This window comes from Lathamus discolor, chromosome 3, assembly GCF_037157495.1.
Source record: "Lathamus discolor isolate bLatDis1 chromosome 3, bLatDis1.hap1, whole genome shotgun sequence".
NCBI classification, from domain to species: domain Eukaryota; kingdom Metazoa; phylum Chordata; class Aves; order Psittaciformes; family Psittacidae; genus Lathamus; species Lathamus discolor.
The window spans coordinates 53130201-53149904 of record NC_088886.1 but is presented as its reverse complement, the minus strand read 5'-3'; the positions used below and the strand labels follow the sequence as shown (position 1 = coordinate 53149904).

Here is a 19704-nt window from a genome sequence, read left to right as displayed (position 1 = left end):
CTCCCTGGCTGATATTTCCACAAAACTTCTCTATTTTGAAAGGTGCCATGCTGAGACTTGACATCTTTGGAAATGTGCATATATACTTGGAGAAGTAAAACAAAATAAACATGTGAGAGAATGAAAAGAAAAAAACCCACAAAACTAGAATAATCTCTAGAGACATGAGGGAAAATTCCTTTATTTATAACCAATGATTATGGTTTATCTTTTGGTTTTCTTAGCAGTTCTTTCAATCCCCTTGGCCTTAAGTGGTTTCAGCAGTACAATATATTATCATTCCATATTCTTTAGGAAGCTGTAAAAAATAACTGCTTTATCTATAGTTTTCCTAATAATCTAAAATTGAAGTGTTCTTCATTCCTAAGTGTAAATAAGGGAAAATACATTTTTAAAATAAAGTAATTTTTGACAATTAATTGTTAAATTCAATTACTTCTTCACTATAGTCAGCCGAAAATCACAGATTATTCTTTGTAGATTTCTCTTTTGGCAGCATAGGGAATCCTCCATAATGACCTAAGCAGTTAATGATCAGTCACAGCCTCCTGTGACATGAGGCCATTCCTTCCTGAGACTCATCTTGTCCAATGCTGAAGCCAGTTAAGAAAGCCTTTAAAGGATAAAAGGGAAGCACAAGGATTGGCACATAACTGGTCATTTTTCATTATCTACTTCCCTGCAGTATGGAACAACATTATGTAATGACCAAAAAGTGCCTAAAGCCTTTCATGTAGGCAATATAGATATTACAGGATCAAAGAAGTTGTCATACTGATGGGGAATTTGATCCAAAATGGAAAGATATGGAATGAATTCCTACAATCATACTTTTCTGTTGTTTTCCATAGATGGCCTGGGGATATTTTCAAATTCTTCCCACCAATCTGCCAAATCACAGTGTGGGTCACTCAGTGTCTCCTTTCGATGGAATGTTTTGTCACATGCAAACTTTCATCTTGCCTCTTAGTGTAATTTTGTGTTCTGATATGCCTGCTTTCAAGCGTTTTGCTAACATATTAAACCGCAAGGAAACTTAATAATGTAAATGACAGAGATCAGAGACACAGGTAATCCTCTGTCTAATGCACATTTCTTACCAGTTCATGGTTTGATGATGATAAGACTTGGTTTTTGTCATGTTATACCCTGCAAATTCAGAGCAGCAAAAGCTAACTTGTATAGGTTGTAATTATAATGAATATTTTCCTCCTCATTGTGTATGGATTAGAGACACATGGAATTATAATGTCTCACTGATTTCTTTCCTGTGTGTTTGGAGAGGATGGAGAAAGGTTAAATGTATCCAATAATGTTTTCTCTGTAGAAAAAAGGTACCACTAACTACATTAATAATTCCTTTAAATAAAAGTGATTTTGTCAGAGGCAGTTTGAGTATAGATGTTTCATGAGATAGAGAATATGTGCTGTTCCAGTGCACTAGAATACCACATTCAGACCTTTCTTGATTAGTTTACTTGGAAATCCTAGCTCATCAAATTAATTCCAAACTTGTTGTATTTATTGGGATTATTTCTGCTGATTTCAGTAATCTCACCAAGAAGTATTTTTAAAAAAACCCCACCAAAACCTCCACAAAGAGGAATCCATACTGTTTGAAAGACTTAAAAGGAAACCCTGATATTTATTAAATAAAAATTATGATAAAGTATTTAATCTGTTTTCTTAGCTTAATATTAATTTGATAACTTCTTGCTGAAAGATTCAAACCTAGAATTTCCTTACTGTTTAATGCCTGGTTAAATTAATAATGCTCAATACCAGTCACATTTTTATTTTATTTGAATTTTATTCTTATATTCTATCAGATAAATATAAAATATTACCATTAATCATTAGGCTAAAATACTTCTTGGATGATATTCCAGTTCAGATTGGATTGTTGTGTTTAGTTCAATTTCAGTAGTACTACAGAAACCCTCCTTAAGCCTTCCTCCCCTGTACTTTACAACCTTCTCAAACCAAACCTCTCTAACTGTGGCAAAACCCCAGGATTTTTAAATGAATTATAGAAGCCATTAAATATGACTTCACATTTTCCCCCATTAGTTCATGTTACATAAATAAGAGGCCCTGTATTTTGTATCAAGCCAAACCTGTCTTTATGATTCCTATGCTTTCATCTGAGCCCACAGAAAGGAAAATGGCACACATACTGAGCAACTTTTTATGCTCATGATAATCTCACTGTGACGGATTTACTTTAATCTGTCAATGATTCATGTTTGGCAGAGATTTGAATTAAGAGAATTGAAAAGAGAAAAGGTTTGCCTGTTCTTACACTCATGACACAAAACAGTCAGGGAGTTGAATACTTCTAGCCAAGACAATATATCAAAGAATGTTCCTTAGGCTAGATGCAAATGTCAGGTGCTCTTACCATGAGGGAGAGAAATTTGTTTGGAAAAAAATATAAACATGGTAAAACTAAACTAAAAATGACACATTCCTCTCTCCCTCAAGAATGGTAACTGCAATAAAAGATGACTAGGTTTACATACAATGGACGCAACCAGAACAAGACATGATGGCTGAATGCATAGGCAATTTCTGCAATAATAATTAAACGCATCTAAGAAGCTAGTCAAACACAACAGAGGTATGTCTTTTTTTCATCTGGAAACAGCAGTGGGGTGCCTGGCAGAGGTCAAAGAAAAAAGTGACCAGATGAAGGGAGAGTTCCTTTCTTTAAGATTTTGACTTCCACTCAGTGTCTTTCTATATAACTGATTGTCTACTGAAGTGGAAAAACTCCCATAGACCTCAATGCTGCTGATGCAGTAATGGTCTGGCCAAATTTGTGACATCCCCCTCTATAAGGGATAATGTTGGAAGCTTCATTGGTTTCAGATCTGCTCTACTTTAAATCGGTTATTCACTGTAAGGGTCTGTGTTGAATACCACTGACATTTAGATGGTTACTCTTGCCTCCAGGCCCAAGAGACTGCACTTGCAGTATTCTTAGAAGGATTTACGTATGTGTCTCCCAGCAAGTGAGCTCACTTTCAGATTAGTGCTATAGTAAGTTTTCCTTTTAACTACTTAGAACCAAGGACATGATGCTAGTATTATCAGCATGGTTATAAGTGTTGTGCTTCATAAACCTGGCACATGAAACTGGACTTGGGTGGTCATTGGAGAACTCTTGCATGGATGAATGTTCACTGAGCTAAATCTCAAAGAATGTGTGTTAAGTTGTAATTGGACAAATCTCCAAATGAAGCTAGAGCATATTTCCCTTGAATAACCACTTCTGAATTTTGTCTGTTTTGCTTTGGAGAAAGATTGATTATATTTGATAATTATATCGGTAATATAATTATATGAGTTATTTTGAGGTTTCGTTAAAATTTGAGAAAAAACAATGCCTGTGAACCATACTTTTTTTTTTGTTTTTGTAAAAACAAAAGCAGCAACAACAAAACCCCCTAGCTATAATTTCCAGAAACAAATTATTGTGCTAACTTTTTAAGCTGTTTTCATGTCAAGGTTAAAAGAATAGGGCATACTGGAGCTAGGAAATCTCAGTGTCGGCATGAGGTGAAGTACACCAGCATTAAATTTCTGTACCAATCACAACTAATAAGTTCCAAACCACATCAACTAAGGTTATTGTACCCTTGACTTGAAATGTACAGGTTAATGCCAAAACAATCACTTAACACTATTAAACCTCTTTTTTGTCAAGTCACATACTACTAACGTATTTTTCACTGCAAGTTTGGCTATGTATAATGTCAGATTTCTTCTGCATTCATACAGCACACACAGATATTGGGATAAAAATACCAATGTTAAGGTAACTTCTGTGTTTTAATTGAATATAAATTCATATCATTTTCTTTTTTGCTAAAAAATCATCACTAGTAAATCAAAGCAGGAAAAAGAAGATGGAATATTTGAGCTTATACATGAAAAATAATTATTCAGCACTGCAGAGTAGCCTTGTGCAAAGCCTTAAATAATATATGCAGAGAGATTAGAAATCCCTGGCAAGGAGGTTTTGAATTTCGTCCTGTATGCTCCTCCCCCAGATTTTCTTTGAAGCTTGCTCAAATTTATAACATGGCATATCTTTTAGTCTAATTCAAAGTGGGATTTTTTTTTTCATCAAATATGGTACCCATGCTAATAGTTCTCCCTAAAATTGTTGTTTAAAGAGGAATAAATGTTAAATTAGTTGTTTAAAAGCATACTGCTTCATGTTAGTCAAGTGCAAGATGATTTTTTTTTTTTTTTCATGAACAAAACCAACTTGGAATATACATCAAGAAATTTAAAGTACCCTCTTGTGAAATAGTTTTGGAAATAAACATCTTTCCTCATAATATATTTTTTAAAAGATCACAGTATCTCTGTATTTCTTCAGTTTTAAGGTTCAGTGAAAATATATTTTTTTTCTCTAGAAGTAATAAAATAAACAGATATTTTTCTTAAGGAAATGAATGGCCATCCACAGGTTAAAAATGCAGCAATTCTTAATTGGAAAGAATGTGAATGGCACCAACTTTTTGTGTTACAAAATTATTTAGCTGAATTACAAAATATATGACGGAAAGTGCAGAATGATCAGGTGTTAGAAGGAAAACTAGAAAACAAATGTATAAAGGCATACTATATTAAACCCTGAGGCAATGCACCTTATTTATACAACAAAGAATGTCTACAGAATAAGCAACCAGCACACCAGAGGCATGACTAACAGATAGGTGTGAATCAATAGATTTGTATTCTTCTCACATATTCCTCTTCCCAAAAGCAAAGAAAATGAAAGAAACTCCCTCCTGAGCTGCTTCACCCATTCATCCCTTTCAAATCTGATGCTCACAGTTAGGATAGTAAATTTTAGCTTTGAGTAACCCAGGGTGCTAATGTTACATGACCTCTTCCAAACTAAATAATGCCCTCATGACTCATTTAGTTTGTCTCTCTTGGAGGAAAGGTTTCTCAATATCAAAATAATAATAAAACTGGAATAAACATCTAGAACCTCTATCTTGTTGTTGTCTAAACATAATGAATTAGAGCATAGGTTTCCATGTTATAGGATCTGGATTATTTCTAGCTCACAGTCTTCCTGCTTAAGTTTAGTGGCATGGAAGGACATTTTCTAAATACCAGGTTTGTAACTAGCCTTGAGTGCCAATAAATCAATATCTAATTGCAGTGCTGTTAAAATCAAATGACTAATTTGTCTTTAAGGTTTTCATAAGGAGGCAACTACAGAGAATGGAAAGCACTATCTCTGCCACGTTAGAACACCCCCAGCAAAACAGTTTTACAGAAGCTCAAGGTGGCAGAGAAATCAACATTCCAGTGAGTGGTTTTGTCTCTAAAAATATCTCAGATATTTTATCACTAAATATTCAATGTAAGTTCAGATCCAGCTTTTTCACAAGTGTAGTACTTGCAGATTACTTGGAAGTATGTGTATGGGTTTGAGCTTTTCGCCATAAAAAAAAACCCAAACCAAACCCTAAAACCCTAACAAACCCCAAAGTTTTATATTTCTTGTGCTAGAAGATATTTTATTATAACCAGTTCATGAATCTATGGCCTTAAATGTTCTTTTCTGTGCAGCTGGGGTTTGAGTGGGCTCCAGTGATCCATAGGCCTTGTCCAGGATCTTGTACACATTAACCTTGGTGGAAGAAGAGGATCTTGACCTTGCAAACGTTACTGCATGTGTTAAGCTTCCCCTGTGGGATTCCCGGTATTTCCCTTGGATACTATTTGAAATCATATATGGGAGTATTGATTTTGCAGAGGGAATAATGTTAGGGTACAAATTATGTTCTGCTAATTATTTTGCCTTTTCAATGTAATACAAAAGCACTGCAGTCTACTTTCAGCTCTGATTGGAGTTAAAAGATGAGTACACTGGGCTTGTAAAAAGTAATGTTGCTTTTGCCCAACTTCCTTCATTTAAGTATTCTTACTTTGCCTCTGTAATTACTGGCAATGTGTTTTTCTCATGTTTCATATCTGTAGTTGAGCGATGACAGAAACAAGTGCCATATCTGATGAACCTGAAAGTGAAAGTAGGTAGGAGCAAATTTGCCAAGAGTCTTATTCCAGTTGACAGGTCTGCCTCTTGTGACATTAATAATGCTTCAAGAGTGTTGGTATAAATCAAGATATAGCCAGAAGCAAGCCATGGGATGGAAACCATCAGATCTGCTGGTTTAGTGTCACCAGGGCTGATAGTAACACTGCAGCTTTCAGCTGTGAGTACCCTCTTTCTTATCTTGGAAACTTGCACAATAGTCATGCTCCATGTCTGCCTGTATACAATGAATCACAGGGCTAAATCAGAAAATTTGATTTAAAGGTCAATCAAAAATCCTGTGGTTTTACAAAAAGTATTTTTATGGACTTTGGTGGGCTCAATCTCAGTGTGTCACTGACACCTACTTCTCTGGCTACTTATGCCTTGGAAGGTCCACATTTACAGAACAATTTGAAATCAAAATACCAGTTTGATCCTCCAGCTGTTATGTAAGAAAGCATTTATTAAGCTTCAACAAACAAGATTGCAGCTGGAAATCTTGCAGACTTTATATGCAACTTAAGTTGGTTACAGGGCTTGTGCTGTTTCTGCAAGCAAGGAAGAATATTAGCTCCTCTAGGTGCTGCAGAGCCTCCTGTTTTCTGTCATTGGTAAAGAGCCCAGCCTAAGACATTAGTAAAGAACAGGATAACCTACAAGTTGCAATGAAGAAGAATGAGACTGGGGCCAAAATAAGTGCGTGCAGTACTGTGCTAGAGCCCTTGCCTAATGATAAGGTGCCTTTTTGAAGTGGAGGGTGTTTCCTTTCCTGTGTGTAGCATTCTGTTCCTAAAATATGTATGTTAACACCTGCAGCTGCTGACTCTGCTTTTCTGGTGTCCCATGGTTAAGACAGCAAACACCAGAGGATAGTATTCTGGCAGGAACTATACTCTGCCTGCTCTTTTTCCTCTATGAAAGATGCACGAAGGTCAAAAAGATTTCAAGGGAGGTTTTGTGGACAAGAAAGCTGCTGTATTCCTGTAGTGGAAGAGAATATCATAGCACCATATGAGAAATTGGTATTGTTTCATTTCTTTGAGCATGCTCTTGCAGAGGCCTCGTTTTCAACTAGTCTGGGGGGGCGGTTCTTCTGGCAGAGAAAGTTTTGTAGCTCTAAACCCATTTGTCCTTCTGAACCAGCAGTCAGACTCTGGTCCCTTAACCTTCTGTGCATCTCCTCTCTCTTCATTGCTTCTCTTCCTTTCATCCTGGTCTCAGTCTCTTTCCTCACTTAAACCCCTTTGTAAAGGGCTCTTTTTCTTCTTCCTTTTCTGACAGCTTTTACTCCTGGAAACTGTGTACAAACTGTTTCCTGACACCTTTCTTTGCCTTGTTTAATGTATTGCCTCCACTACAGCAGTATATAGTCTCTACAAAAAGGCATACTCTTTTCAATTAGCAGCAGTAAAATTTGCTATAAATTCCAGAGGAGTAATTCCGTCTTTGATCTACTTGATATCAGCATTTGATTACATCTGTGTACCAAAGAGGAATATTGCTCCAAATCTGAACACCAAGGATAACAAACGGATGGAAAGAATTTTCTCTAGACCTTAAACTTATCAGGAAACCCTCATTTACTTCTATCAGGGTATTGAGAAAAGGAAATTAAATAGCTAAACATGTGCACTGTCTTTACTGAACTCAGCTGTTCAGAGTTGTTGATTTTAATGCAGGATTTATGACTAACAAATCGTATGTCTAGCATGTTGAGTTGAGTTTCTTATTATAATAAGATGTGGCTTCATGTCTTGTTGCCCTATCTCCAACAACGTGAGAGGACTGAAACAGAGAAACAAAAAAGTAAAAATCCATCAATCCTTAAGAAAAACAGAGATTGTGGAGACCTTGAAAATCTGTTTAGCCATTCTACAGTAAGTCAAGAGAAGCAACTCTTACTGTATCTTTCTGGGCAAGACTACAACTATTACAGAGTGCTGAAACTCTGTGACAGGGAAACTTCTCTCCACATGTGTGTCTACACTGATGATAAACAATATTGTCATCTGAAATGTTGCCACCAACAGGATTCCTTGGGTTGCACACTTTAGTACATTTTTCTAATATAAATAGATGTAAATTTTATGTTTTTGAGATGTGGGCAAGTTTCTCCTACCTTCCTGGATTCTAGACAAGTTCCCTTCAATCTTGGATTACCTTCAGCAGGTCCTTATGTTTCTAAGGAACAGACTATGCCAACTTGAAAAGGTTTAGCCTCATTTGAAGTTCTTCTCCGACATCTAACAAGTACTTCCCCCTACACTTGAAATAATAGCAGAATTTGTGACTTTCTATTATACATATTATACTGTTAAATTTTCTTTTTCATACACACTACATTCTGCTATTTTGTATTATTAACCTATTTATTATTTTTTTTTTAATGTGAATAAATTCCCCATGACAATATCAGGTGATGGATTCTCTTCATTTATATAACCTTGCCTTTACGAGGTGCATTTAACCCAGAAAGGCCTGGCAAGCCCCAGGGTTCTCATTTTTCTTGTAATCTCCTTTCGTTGGCATCTAAAGTGGCATTAAGTACACAGACATTTTGACCTTGAAGTCTTCTTGACAGAACAGAAAAGCAAGACCCCTTAAATAATAAAAGATGCAGTCCATAGTTTTATGGTTATAAAATAAGAACACATTTCTTTTTAGATGCAGTGATGATTTTTCAGTGTCTATATTTGCTCTCTTTAGAGAGTTGCTTCTTTCATCTGAAAACACAAATGAAGTCTAGAAGGCATCTTCTGTTTTAAAAAAATACACCCTGTTTTAATTTATGAAATGCTAGTTGGCTTTCGCCATCTTTACCCTTCCCTTCGTACAATATTAAACATTCCTCTTTTTTTGTTACCCTTTCTTTTTTTTTTTTTTTTTTTCTTGACAAAATGCTTTGGTTTTTATATTATCATACTCCCTTTTGATTAAAAATCCTGTAACATTTTGAATATTCAGTATTAGTCCTTAACTCCTCAGTGCACAGACTTCATAAATACTATATTAGCTTTCTAACAAAAAGCAAAAAAAAAAAACCACCTCCTTATTAAGAATACAGAGATGAAAACTCATGTAATTTACTTTTGGTAAAGTCTCTTATTAAGAGAAATGGAAAGCTGATTTTATAGTCTGAATCTGTACCTTTACAATATAATAGCATATGTCTCATTGACAGAATACAATAAAATATCTTTCATTGATGCAACACCCCAGTTTCATTTTTCGTAAGAGTTCACAGTATTCCAGACAATTCATTCTGTGATCAAAGTGTTGGCAAAGACTTTTAAAAAACCTTACCTGCTGGAAATGTTCTCGTACATTTCTCTATGGCACATTTAGGACTAATTACCGCAGTTACCTTTAGAAACCATGGTTTGAAAAACTGGAAAGTGAACAATTCCACTCCTGCCATTGCAGTTATGTTGCAATGGCTTTTCCAGAGCCAGGGGGCAGCAGCATGTCTGCAGCTCTTCAGGATGGTTCCTTACCTTCAAGGAGAACAACCCCAGCACAGCATGACAGAAACGTCACGTGAGCTCAGGATGCTCTGCTCACAGAGCAGCAAGCTTCTCATCTCAGTTGTTTCTTCTGGGTAGGGCTGCAAGTTTGAAAGAGTTGGTTGCTTTTAAAAGGGACTGAAGTCTCCAGTATATTCATGCATACCAGATTGTGTACCCTTGACAAGGGGATACAAAGGATGGATATGAGGGGGTTGCAGAGCATAGAAAATTATGTTTTAGTTATTAGTTACATCTTGTGAGTTATTATTTCAATGTAGTCAACCTTTCTTAAGTCAACCTTCACTTGAAGAAAGCACTATGCCAGATTATCACTGTGTGACTATGCCAACCCTCAAAAAGTGACAACAGCACAGCTCAATGGCCTGTGTAAGCTTCTTGTTCCTTCTTGTCTCAATGTATGAGAATTTTTTATTCTCCATCTGTGCTTCTCTTTTTCACACTCAATTGTTCATTCTTCACATTCTCAGCTCCATTTTCATCCTACTTCTCACTGGAGTTTCTTTCTGCTCCCTCAGTGATCCTTCATTTGTAGTCTCCGCTAAGCAGAATAACAATCAAGTGACATTTAGTTTTGTACCAACACTTTTTAAAATAGTGCTGCAGTTGATTTGAAATTAACTAGCTTGAATATAATATTTAGAAATCCATGCACAGATGTGTTGCAGATAAATCAAAATAAAACTTTGAGGCATTGTTTTTAAGATTGCAGCATACATGTTAACTTACAAGGTTAGCCCTTAGCTTTGAAAAACCTTCACTGGAATCAATATGGTGTAGGTAAGTAATCCCACTAGCAGATGCCCTGCAGATACTAGATATTTTTTTAATGTAGCAGAATATGGGTCTGATTATGATGCATAGGACAAAATTGCGGAGATTGGATGTATGCCACATGTTGTAAAATTCTGTATAATTACATTGCTTGTACATGATTTTTGTATGTATGTTAATTATATATATATAAAAATTAAACAGGTTACATTTAAATAAGAAATTTGTGTGCATGTAGAATTCAGTTCTGTAATACCACCGTAGATATTGTCACTGCTTCCAAACTATCTATCCATCCTTCTTCAGCGAATCACATAACACATGGTTAGGTCCTTCACTTCCATTTGAACACATGCTCCTAAGCACATGCTTATCTACCCTGATATAGGTAAGTGTGGTTTATAGTCTGAATTAAGATGCATGAGCATGATCCTGTATCACCAAAGTCACTGGAAGTTTTATTACTGACTTTAGCAGCTATGTGAGTATTATTGGCTGAAAGCTGGGGCCTTATTTATACCTGCAAATGCAGTTAGCCATTCCCAGTAAAATGTTTTAGACATAGAAAACTTTATCTGCAAATCCAAAAGATGTTCTAAAACAGTGGCCATGTCAAAATCCACTCCTGAAGTTTCATACAAAGTCACATACCTCATGTAAAGTGTCTGAGTTCTGAATATGTGTATGTGTTATGATTTATAGGTATATGAATTATAGGCTTAATTTTGCTTATTTTACTTGTATAATGCTACATGTGTGAGCTAAAGGCTTGGATTCTATGGTGTGCGTAACCAGTCCACAGTCATCTTCTTTGGCTGATTCTTTTGCATTAAAACTATTTTCACAGTAATGTCTTCAGGAAAAAAACTTTTCAAATGACCATTTTGATTATAATATGAAACAACTCATGTAAATTTACCTTCTCATACAAGACTTAAATCTCTCTTGAAAGACATAGTTAATTTTTAATGATTTTTCTCCAGAACCAGCCTAACTTTTTTAAAACTAAGGCTGATATTAGCCCATGGATGAATAACATCAATTGAAAGGTAGTTTTTTTCTTAAAGGTGATTGATGTAATTTTGTATTAAAGTGACCTTTTTAAGAAATGTTTTGACTATAATGATTTCCTGTCCTTTTTGCTCAGCAGTCAGAACAGCAGAACTGGCATAAGCCATTTTCAGCTGCTTGATGTTAATGCTTGAAGGGATGTGAGCTGCACAGTATGCGTGCCTGTGGGATGGTGGCAATGAATACAGGTAAGTGCAAGCCATGTAAATCTAGAATCTTAACTTGAGTGGTTAGTAAGGAAGGGGACCTGGGCCTCACAGGACTGCAAGTACAGTGAAATGACTAGCTTAAATTAAGTTGCATTAAATTTCTTAGGAAGAAGTTTTCTTCTCAAGTGAATTGCATTTCTGATGTGTAGAGGGTGATTCATGTTTTTATATAGGCAGACTGATTTTTATTGTGTTGGAACTCTGGCATCTAGGAAAACTGTGATTTATGCTTGTAAATTGTACCTATTATATAGTTATAAAAACGTGCCTGCATGTCTGTGAAACTGACTAATAGCTCCATATATGAAACCACCCTATTATGAGTTTTTATAATGGAAGTAATAAGGATAGCATTGATCTTTTGGAGACTCTTGATGAATGATATATTAAATTTATTTCTATTCAAAAGGGAGAGGTATGGGTAAATTTTACTGAAAAAAAGTCTAAAAAATTTTGCTGGTTTTGGCTGGGGTAGAATTAAATTTCTTCAGAGTAGATAGTATGGGACAAAGTTTTGGATTTGTGCTGAAAACAGTGTTGGTAACACAGGGATGTTTTCCTTACTGCTTAGCAGTGCTTGCACAGTCAGGGCCTTCTCTGCCTCTCGCCACCCGATCAGAGAACAGGCTAGGGGGGAACAAGGAGCTGGGAGGGGAGACAGTAAGGACAGCTGACCACAGCTGACCCAGGGGATATTTCATATCATATGGGGTCATGCTCAGCATATAAAGGTGGGGGAAGAAGGAAGAAGGGGGGACATTCAGAGTCATGGGGTTTTGTCTTCCAAGTAACCATTACATCCAATGGAACCCTGCTTTTCTGGAGCTGGTTGAACACCTGCCTGATGATGATAAGTGGTGAATGAATTCCTCAGTTTGCTTTGCTTGTGCACATGGCTTTTTTTTTTTTTTACCTTTTAAACTGTTCTTATCTCAACCCATGAGTTTCTCACTTTTACTCTTCTGATTCTCTCCCCCATGCTATCATGTGGCAGAGTGGCTGTGTGGGGCTGAGTTGCTGGCTGGGGTTAAACAAAGACAAAAACAGAAGTCAAAGCTTTATACCATACAGATAAATACAGTTACAAAAATAATAATGTCCACTCCCACTTTAAAAATATTTGGAGGAATCCGAAGACTATGGTGAGATGGTTGCTTGAATTAGATGTCCCAATGACCCTTCTAGTTTTAGAATGTGTAGGCAGTACTGCAGGCTTCTTTCCATTTGAACACTGTTCATTATCATATCTATGCAGGCAGTATCCTGAGCAAGACCAACTCATTGTGGCAGTACTTTTTTTTTTTTTTCTTAATTTATTTCTTGAGTTTTCACTTTAAAGAAGAAAATAATCTTTAACACCTATCACCTGTTTGTAGGTGGAGAGGTAGCATGATTATTTCTGTGATACTCTTTCAACTGTGAAGCGCGCTTTTTCATAACAACTCTGTGATCTTAATATTTTAGTAAATAAAGAAGGAATAGAGAATATAGCAGAATTAACAAGATTTGTTTAAAAATAAGGCTGTAATTGCAAACTATCCTACTGCCAGGACTGATTTCATAGAGCGTATGGTTTCTTTAATTATGAAGAACAACCTTTTTTCAATCTTTAATCTGCATATAATGCTTGAAGTTCTATTCATGTATTACCAAACTTGTCAAATGTGCCTGCTTTTCAACCTGAATTTTTGTTCTAGTTCAACCCCCTCTTATTAAAGGCTGAAATAAAAAAAAAATCAACAAACAAACAGAACATGGCATAAAATATTTAGCTTTGAAGCTATTGCTGGACTTTCTTTTAAAATTATTCTCTTATCCTAACTCTTTTAAGTTTGTAATGCAGAAGTTTAGTGTTTCCACCTGTTTGAAAGTGTTCAGCTGATGGTTACTCTTTATTTATGGCTGCTGTCTTCCCATTTCTTAGGTCTATAGGATGATGCATTGCTATGCTTTAACCCCAGCTGGCAACCAAGACCCACAGAGCCACTTTCTCACTCCCCCCACAGTGGGATGCGGGAAGAGAATCAAAAGAGTAAAAGTGAGAAACCCTATGATTTGAGACAAAGACAGTTTAGTAAGTAAAGGAAAAGACACGCACACAAGCAAAGCAAAGTGAAGAATTCACTTACTGCTTCCCAACAGCAGACAGGTGTTCAGCCATCTCCAGAAAAGACATACTTGAGAAGACAAATGCAATCACTCCAAATGTCCCCTCTTCCTTCTTCTTCCCCCAGCTTTCTATGCTGAGCATGATGTCATATGGAATATCTCTTTGGTCTGTTGAGGTTAGCTGTCCCAGCTGTGTCCCCTCCCAGGTTTTTATTCATCCCCAGTCTGCTCACTGGTGGAGTGGTGTGAGAAGTGGAAAAGGCCTTGATGCTGTGTAAGCACTGCTAAGGAATAACAAAAGCATCCCTGTGTCATCAACAGTGTTTTCAGCAGAAATTAAAAGCATAGCTCATGCAAGTTACTACAAAGAATACTAACTCCATCCCAGCCAAAACCAGCGTATGCATTTATTACAGAGTTATTGCTGTGTCAGGTATCCTGAACATAATTAATACAACAACGTTAAGAATATCTGTGAGTTTTTTTCAATCAAGTACCAGACATGTTGTGACCCTTTAAAAAGCAATATTCTGTCTTTTGCTCTCTTGTCCAGATAGTGAGAAAAAGCCTAAGAGTTTAAGTAGGCTAACATTCTAGGAGCTACATTTTATGAGAAACTGGTTTATTCCAGAATTTTAGTCTTCCTTGCTTTGTTAAATATATCTACTAGAAGGCCTAAATCTTGACAGCTGTTAATCAGCATGAATACTTGGTGGGGTGGCCAGATTATGTTTTAGTTTATTTTGTATGCAGGATGGAAAAGGACTAAAGGAGTATATTTGTCAAGTGTATCCAAATCTGCAGATCAGTAGGGTTCTGGTGCTGAACCTGGGTCTTGCTGGGTTATAGGGCAGAAAGGGTATAGAAAATTATACTGAGCTAAGAAAAGAAATCAGCATAGTTCCATGTACAAGGTTTTAGGTAAAAATGTCTCTCCTTGTTGCACCATTTTGTTTATTCATCCTCCTGCAGTATGTCTGTATGTTGTACAGTAACCAGCAACCCAGCTACAGGACAGGTTTTAAGATGACACAGCTACAGATGTAGCCCTGAAATAAAAATGCCTCAAAATGTCTCACATGTGATGGAGCTTGAGTTTTGACATATATTTCTTAAAGCTGATGCTATGACATCTTAAGCAGTCATTGCCAATCCTGTGTAGCTTTTGATCGCTCATATAACTTCTGAAGTATTTAGCTTTTACAGATGGAAATTGTTGGTACCTCTGGGAAATTAGATGATATCCAGAAGTTCCCCTTGCCCTTCCCCAGGAAGCAATGGGTTTATCAACTAATAAGTCTTGCTTTATCCACATCCAGCCTGCTACCCTTCCATTAAATAGCACTTAGCGCACAAGTCATACTTCTGTTTTTAATGGGATTACTCATGTGAGTACCACTTTATATAGGAAGGATGACAGAACTGGCAGCTAAATTGACCATAACCTGGTTGTTCTGACATGAAAGTTTATTGTCTTGGATTTCCCCACAGCTGTATTGTTGCAAATTGTGGCATAACTCAGGCTCAATAGAAAGATTAAAAAAAAAAACCAAAAAAAAACCAAAAACCAAAAAAACAACCTTGTATGAATTTCAACATACTTCCAGTTATAAAAAATACAAACCGAACCCTCAAGCAAATAAAAACACCCAAACAAAAAAAGTAGAGGTCATGGAAACTTCAGATTGTTGATATATATCTCTTATGATGTGAGACTTTTGCAAAGCAAAACTACCCCTAGTACTCTTACACTTATGAATTCAGATGCCGGGCATTCTCGTAATCAATTTTTTTGGCAACAAGTGCAGCTTGTCCTCTTTGTACTTATTCTGTACATTGACTTATCAATAAATTGTTCAAATGATCTTAGTCATCTAAGAAGAAGCTATTCTTTGTCTTCACTGTCAAATCTGCTTCTGAAGTTCTCTGTTCACAGGTATATGAATATTTATAGAAATGACAATTTCAAGGTTTCTTTGGCCCTAGATTCTTAATGTAAAAAGACATTCCAGTTTAAATTGTTGCAGGTTTTTTGTTTGGTTGGTTAGTTTTTGTTTGGAGTTTTGGGGTTTTTGTTATTTTTATTTGATATGAAACATTATTACTGCATATAAAGTAATGCTTATAAAGAAAGGTAAAATTAAGGCTTCTCATTTTAACTGAAGATGTTGAGCATTGTTGATTTGTTTTGATACCTAGTAATGTAATCATATGCCAAAATGCAAGTTATAAACATTGAGGAATTGTAAATAAAAGCAGATTTAATAAGATCGTCTCACCTGCTATTTGTCTTAAATTGAAATCTGAAGGTTCCTGCAAGATTTCTTGAAGCAAAATCACCTAATGTATAACTTTTATGAAGATGTTCTTCAATCATGTCAATGAAGAAGGAGGAGGCATTGATCCATGTTCTTTACAACACTGGAGCTGCTGGTGTCTACAGCTGAAGATTTACCCCATTCTTGCATTGTACATGGAGCAAAGACATCGTGCATTTTGCACTGAAGTCATGGATCTGACCACTTTCCTTCTGTAGCACCTCAGGTTCTTATTGGGAAAAAGACTATTGTTACACTGCGCTGAGATCTGTTGAAATGTGTCATACTTGATCAGTTATCTGGAAAATGTACAGGGTTTTACACATTAATGGCACTTAGGAAGTTACAACATATTCACAAATAAGTGATTTTTGAAAGGAAACCTTTAAGAACGGTGCTGCTGGTGTGTTGTCCATTCTCTGCAGCATTTTAAAAGTCCATGCTCAGGGTCATCTTCAAAAGCTAAATTTGTGACTAAGTATGAAACATTTTTCAAGCTCCTGTCCACAAAGTGCTTAACAATCTGCCCAGTGAAAGGTGGAGGAACAAAACAGGTGGCTATATCTTGAACATTTATTAGATTTGAACTATCAATTTGTTTAAAAGGGGATTATGTTTTTTAAATAAACAGATGATTAATATGAGACTCAGGGCCTGTCTCATTCAATCATATTGGAGTATGACAGACAATATTTTGTTATATATGTACGTGTGTGTTTATATATATCAGCAGAATACCTACAAATAATAGAGTGGCTGAAATGGATGGCATTCTCTAGCACTGCAAGGCCTGTTGTGTGAACTCCCTGAAAGGGAGCCTGTGTTTCCATAGGCAACCGAGCTGCTGTGGCACGATGGATCAAACACATCCAGATTTACTTTTATGCCTCTGAGGTAAACAGATGCCTGCTGCACTACATAAATACTGAAAGAAAAGCTCTCTTTCAGTAAAAGACCTGGCCAGATGAACTGAGGGTAACTGCAGGCTGCTGAGAAAAGCCTAGTTCCCGCAGCTCTGTGATAAAAGTACCCTGGGAGAGCGTTAAATGCACTGCCATTTTTGCCTTTTCTGTCATTTAGTATGCTAACTTTTTTGTTGCATATTTCACAATTTGAACTGATTAAAACCAAATCTTTAATATGATCATTTTTCCTTCCCTTACCTCCAGGGGCAATATGTTTTTGTTGTCTTGACACAGTGAGTTTGAAGAAAGAAATATTAACTGTTTCTACTTTTTACTATTTGAATTGGAGAATTAACTTCAGCCTTTGATCTCAGTCATCCCAAACTGCTGTGGACACAAGTAAATGGAGAGTTCTAGACAACAAAGTGCAAATCTTGTTGGTCTTTTGAAAGTACTCTCTTCCATTTTAACCAGAGTGAAATAAATTTAAGCAAAGTATTTTAAATGAAAGCACATTAATAATGACCTTGAAATAAAAAAAAAAAAAAAATTGATGTCTTAGTATTGTTGCTGTACAAGAAAAATGAACCATGAAGATCACAGAGAAATGTTAGCTACCTACAAGTTATGCCTGAATTTGCTGAGGTTGCTTGTTCATCTGATTTAAATTATGTCATTCTATGCAATCTATGTTTATCTTATTTTGCATTTCCTATTTATCTTGCTAGTGGTTTTGTTCTCTAAAAGGCAGTTTTTCAGAGGTGCAGGCCATAGAGGCACTGTGTGCTCCACTGATTCAATGCAAGCAGAGCCTAATCCTGAATTAAGTACACAAAACTTTATAGATGTTGTGGTAAGAATTTTATTGGCTGATTTTTAATAGTGTGCATTCTCACAATGCTGAAACCACTTTTAACCCACTGTCATGGTTTAAACCCAGAAAACAATCAAAACCATCAGATTTCTGTTTCTGTGACATTAAAGAGACTTATAAAATGTATTCATTTTGCTACTAAAAAAGCTCTAGTGTTTACTTAGGCAGCTTAATGAAAAGTGAGACCTTGATCTGTACCCAGAAGTTTGTGAAATAAGTTAGCTTTGAGTTTTAAGAAGCTGGAATCTTTCCTGTCAGAACGCTGCTTCCTTCTTGCAGTCATGGATTTGTCAAATGACCGACTCCTGCAGTATGTAGATCTAGTGTTGTGGGATTGCCAGTGCCCCATGCTGAGAAAGACACTGCCTAGTCCACTCATGACAGGAGTCTCAACTTCTCCCTTTATGATCATTCCACTGGGCCGCCTTCTTTGGTTTGTTTCTGCTGGACTACTCTCCAAAACTGGCGGTTGGAAGGTGACTTTCTGCCTTTGTCTTTCTCTGTCATATGAGGTCAGGTGCTATGATATTTTTATTTCAGCTGCTCTTGCCATAGAAAACATGGCATTCATATAAATGTCCTGTTTATATGTTCTGATTAACACTACTGAATAAATTAATTAATGAAACAAAACCCAAAAATGTCATTTGAAGGCAGGAACCTGTGGCAATTTTCATGTTGCAGAGTGATGAACAGTCTTAATGGCAATGCATTTTTTATTTTTTAGTTCTGTGTCCTAGGTCTGTATGACCTTTTTTTGCTAACATGAAAGCTTCTCAAGGTCAGCAGTGCCACAGAGGTAGCGATGAGCCTGAGACAGGATTATGTTAAATGTATCCTTAGTGTTCAGGTTAATCTTTTCATTAGCTACCCCCCCCCCCCCATAAATGAACACATAGACATTGTGTTACAAAAGTAATCTTTGTGTCTTTAAATATCATAGTAGTATATTTTCTGAATAAGAGACTAACATATGCATTAAAAACTATGACATTCATTACAAAAATCTTACTTAAAGTGCTTTATTTAGCAAAATGCAAACTCTGGGTACTTCTAGGGTGTTTAGATGTAAAAAGTGTACAGGGATAAATAAAAAGAGGTCATCTTATCTGCACTTTTACATTTAATCCAAAATTACACGTTATTTGATCTGACCTAAATAGCTGGAAAAAAAAAAAAGATAGTGAATCAAACAGATTTACCAGTGTCTTGAAAGTGGACATCAGTTTAGATGCTGCTGGGCTGAGCCCTGAAGTCCGTATTGTGAGCTCAGCCTGCTACCTTTACTTCCTGTTTAATTTAGTAAAAAGCTGGTTTCATTAGCACAAGTAGCATTTGGTGTTATTTTGTAAAGATTTGGAAGGGTCAGTGTTTGCCAAAACAATTTCAGCTGCTAGGAAATCTTGCAGTGTTATTCTGTCCTCTGAAATTCTTCAGTCTTAAACAGCAATCTGACTTATTCATTAGAATTTCCTTATTATAAGGTTGCAGGTGTCACATATTTCTCTGTGCATGAAACTGAACATAAAAAGATAAGAGATTATTGTAAAAATATTTTTTACCCTAATTTTTATAGCTATTTTTGTGTTTGTTTGGCTTGTATGTGACTGTCTAAATGTCTTGTCTAATAACTTTTGAACCTGCTGGCCATTGTAAACCAAATTTGACAGAAGGGCAGAAGTATCAAAGATAATTGAGTTCTCTGTAGTATTGTCAAAGTAAGACCCCATAAGCATTTGGACTGAGGGAAAGACAACAAAGAGAGGGAACACATTTTGAGAGAAAGGTTATGAATTCCCGTACTGGGGAGAAGCTCAAATCAGAGCTTAAATCTTGAGACACAAATCCAC

The 19704-nt window shown here is 36.2% G+C and overlaps 1 long non-coding RNA gene across 3 annotated transcripts in view; it reads left to right on the top strand.

Moving 5' to 3' along the window:
- LOC136012234 (uncharacterized) overlaps positions 1-17502 on the top strand; it is an 87558-nt gene extending 70056 nt beyond the window's left edge. For 2 of the 3 annotated variants that reach the window (XR_010611627.1, XR_010611629.1), the window contains 2 exons: positions 11516-11627; positions 16067-17502. This is a non-coding gene — a long non-coding RNA (uncharacterized LOC136012234). The remainder of the gene's footprint in view (positions 1-11515; positions 11628-16066) is intronic. The other variant, XR_010611628.1, reaches the window with a different exon arrangement.
- The last annotated feature ends 2202 nt before the right edge of the window (positions 17503-19704 follow it).